Here is a 4,516-nt window from a genome sequence, read left to right as displayed (position 1 = left end):
CGTCGTCTGAAAAGTCTGCAACATGAACGTTGCATCCCGAAAATGGGTCAGCACATGGAATATGCTGGTAATGTAACACATAAAGAGTAATGAACAGATGATTGCTATCACTACATGCAATATGGTTGGTGTAAAGCTCTATGGTTACAGCTTTGGATAAAGCCAATTTTTTTCCTACAACAAAGGAATAAACTTATTTAACTATCATGGTGGTTGTTAAATATTGAGAAGGTTCACCCAACTTAATCCCAATTAAGCATCATCATTAAACCCAATCAAATTATTTAAGTAACATGATGAGATCCATACGATAATCCAAGAACCAGATACTCAAGATGTCCATAACCGGGGACATGGCTAACCATGATTAGTTTGTACACTCTGCATAGGTTTGCACACTTTTCCCCACAAGACTTGATCGCCTCCGTTGAATTTCTCACACTACATGGTGTTTGAGAATCAGATGACCGAGACACAGTCTTTCAGAAGCGTTAGCACCTAACGATGGATAGACAGTTACACCTACTTTCCCATACATCTGCTAGTCTACCACTGTAAGATTTCACACAACTTAATCAACTATGCTAGATCCCATAATAGCTTGTGGCTGCACACGAAAGTTTCTAGCCTGAATAATCTTATGATCCCTTTGAGCCTGGGTGGCGGTCCATAGGAAAATCACAGTCAAATTTTATAGTACCAATATCTTGTTTAAGTTGTCTAAATTGTTTAAGTTGGCTAAAGAAAAAGAGTGATTCGAGACGAAACTCTAGGCGCTTGAATCGCTTGATTCCGATAAACGAGCGAAAAGATAAACTAAATCTAAGATTCGGGTTGAAATCACGATCGAAAATAATCACGGAAAAACCCTGGAAAAAGAAAACTGACGAAGAGGCTAACGAACGAACTTTCCATACCTGTGGCTAAATGGTGAAAACCGTTCGTTAAAACGAACGAACGAACAGGCGTTCGCTAAATAACTAAACCAAAAAAAAAAACAGATCTATATATAAAAAAATAGGGTTTTCTAAAAAAACAGAACGATTTTTTTCTCGAAAACCGAGCTACCTCGGAACGTTGAAAACGTCGGCGGCGGCGGCGGGGTTAGAGTTTGGGGCGCGGGTGGGCTGGCGGGCTTTGGCGGGGTGGCTCAGCGGCTCGGGTGGCTTATATAGCCTGAGGCGACGGGGAGTCCGGGTCGCCCACGGCCCATTAAGTCGGTTTCGTTTGTTTTTTAAATAATTCCGCAACAGAAAAACAAATAAAAGAAATACTAAATGGACACCAAAAATCCTGAAATAAATTTTACTCGTCCTCTAAAACTAATTCAGACTGGGTGAACATTTATTTAGGCCTCTAATGCAATTTTGAAAAACGCATATTTTTCCTAATTCAAATAAAATAGCGATAAAACTTTGAATAAAATTCTTATTTGATTTTAATATTTAATCTCCAATATTTCTTTATTTTGGGAAAGCCATTTTATCCCCTCTCTTTTATTTTCATAAAGAAATATTTCAAGAGAAAATAATTAAAATCAAACGACCATCTTTTCAAAATTTGAGAGCACTCAAATATGAGAATAACGAAATCCCCAACTCTCTCTACGGGTCCTTGAGTTGCGTAGAATTTCTAGGATCAAGCCAAAATGCAATAAAATATGATATGCAAGGATGATCTAATGTATAACATGCCAAATTGAAAATTTGGGATGTTACAAACCTACCCCCCTTAAGATGAATCTCGCCCTCGAGATTCGGGTTGGCTAGAAAATAGGTGAGGGTAGTCCTTCCGTAGGTCTTCCTCTCGCTCCCAGGTTGCTTCCTCCTTGGTATGATGGCTCCGTTGAAATTTTGCAGAATTTGATAACTTTGCTGCGTGTGACTCGGCTGGCAAACTCAAATATCTTCACTGGTTTCTCCTCGTAGGTTAAATCGTTATCCAACTGAATCGCTTCCAGCGGCACTGTATCTCTCAGAGGAAAATCGGCCATCTCTGCATGGCATTTCTTTAACTGAGAAACGTGGAACACGTCGTGAACTCCTAACAAACCTTCAGGCAATTCCAATGTGTAAGTAACTTCTCCCATATGTTCGAAAACTTTATATGGTCCCACAAATCATGGCGCTAACTTTCCCTTGACTCCAAAACGTTTCACACCTCGAAGTGGGGACACCCAAAGATATACTCTGTCTCCGACTTCGTAAACTGTCTCCTTGCATTTCGAATCTGCATAGCTCTTCTACCTGGACTGGAATACTTTGAGTCTATCATGGATCAACTTAACCTTCTCTTCAGACTCTTTAATCAAATCTGGTCCAAATAACTAGCGGTCTCCAACTTCATCCCATAGCAATGGGGTCCTGCACCTCCTTCCGTACAAGGCTTCGAAAGGAGCCATCTTCAAGCTCGCTTGGTAGCTGTTATTGTAAGAGAACTCTGCATATGGCAGGTTGTTGTCCCAACTAGATCCATAGTCTAGCGCACAAGATCTCAACATGTCCTCCAAAATTTGGTTTACTCTCTTAGTCTGTCCATCTGTCTGCGGGTGGAAAGACTGTGCTGAACTCTAGCCTGGTACCCAAAGTTTCATGGAACTGATTCCAAAACTTCGAGGTAAATTGGGTTCCTCTATTTGATACAATGGTACTCGGAACTCCATGCAGACACACAATCTTGGTCATAGAAATCTTGGCCAACTTAGCACTGGTGTAAGTGGTCTTCACTGGGATGAAATGAGCTACCTTCATCAAACGATCGACTACAACCCATATCGAGTCATAGCTTGAATGAGTCCTGGGCAATCCCATGATAAAGTTCATGCCTAGCTTATCCCACTTCCATTCGGGTATCGGCAATGGTTGCAGCAATCCTTCTGGCTTCTGATGCTCGGCCTTCACTCTCTGACAAACATCACAAATTTCTACATACTCCGCAATATCTTTCTTCATTCCGGTCCACCAGAAACTGTCCTTTAAATCTAGATACATCTTGGTATTTCCTGGGTGAATCGAGTATGGCGAATCATGGGCCTCCTACAGTATCAACTTCCTGATCTCCGGATCATTGGGCACATAAACACGGTCCTCAAACCATAGAGTATCGTGTTCGTCCTCATGAAATCCCTTAGCTTTTCCTTTGCTCATTCTTTCATTTATCTCTGCAATCTCCTTGTCCGCCTTCTGAGCATCCCTGATCTTAGTCATCAAAGTAGACTGAACTTCCAATGCTGCTACATAGCCTCTCGGAACTATTTCCAAACATAGTTCACGAAGATCTTCTCCTAACTCCTTGGGTAACTCTCCGGTCAAGAGTGTGTTGACATGGCTCTTGCGACTCAATGCGTCTGCTACTACGTTAGCCTTTCCGGGGTGATAATGCAGCTTCATATCATAATCTTTGATGAGCGCCAACCATCACCTTTGCCTGAGATTCAGCTCCTTCTGCGTGAAGATATACTTCAAGCTGTTTTGATCCGTGTACACCTCACAGTGATTTCCAATGAGGAAATGTCTCCACGTCTTCAATGCATGCACTACGGCTGCGAGCTCCAAATTGTGCGTAGCATAATTTAGCTCATGTGGTTTAAGCTGTCGTGAGGCATATGAAACCACTCTTCCATCCTGCATAAGCACTGCTCCAAGTCCTCGACGAGAAGCGTCGCAATACACCTAGTAATACTTGCGTTGATCTGGAAGGATCAACACCGGTGCTGATCATCTCCCATTGCTCATCTCGGCGCCCACAAATCTGGTAGATAGTGTCCTTGAGATCCTTGTGGTAAACTTCTCCAATGCATTGTAATGCCCCGGATTCGATGCACCAGGTATCTTCCAGTTATTCGTCGTTGTTGCCATGTCATTTGCTTGCGTGTTGCATTTTGCCATGTCATCATCTGCATTTCATCCGCATATTTTTCAAAACTTGCATTCGTTTGGGTTCCCCCGGTTCTCTCCGTTGTCCGTTCGGAGTCCAGACCTCTCGCGCGCGCCTGTCGCCCCTCTCAGACCTTGTTTCGTGAGCGGGATAAAAACGTTCTCGGAATGGACCGAGGTTTTCCGAGTGGTCTTGGTATATCACCGACAGACCGCCCGTCAAATTTCGTTCCATTTGGAGGTCATTTGATACTCCAACGGTTAACCGCGTAGCCTGAAACCCCCTTTTCTCTTGCAGCCCAGCAACCCTCCAAATCAGCCCACTAACCTAGCAAACTCCCCTCCATGCTCTCGGTCGTTTGATCACGATCGCGTGGCCAAAAACTGGTCCTCATTTGGACTCTCCTAGCTTCCTCTACCTATATATTTGCACCTCCCCCTGAAATTAGCGGATGAATCCCCCCAAACCCTAGATCTTTTCCCCTCTCACCCGCCGGACATGTCCGTCCCGGACCGGACGAAGCCCGCACCGCCGCCCGCAGCCAATCTCCTCCCGCCACGTCCCTCCCGCCGCCATCTCCACCGCGCGGGCCCGCGAGCCCAGATCCGGCCCGCGGGGCCCGAGCCGCCGCCCGCCGCCG

This window comes from Triticum aestivum, chromosome 2B (genome assembly GCF_018294505.1).
Source record: "Triticum aestivum cultivar Chinese Spring chromosome 2B, IWGSC CS RefSeq v2.1, whole genome shotgun sequence".
Lineage (NCBI taxonomy): Eukaryota > Viridiplantae > Streptophyta > Magnoliopsida > Poales > Poaceae > Triticum > Triticum aestivum.
This window is presented reverse-complemented; position numbering follows the sequence as displayed.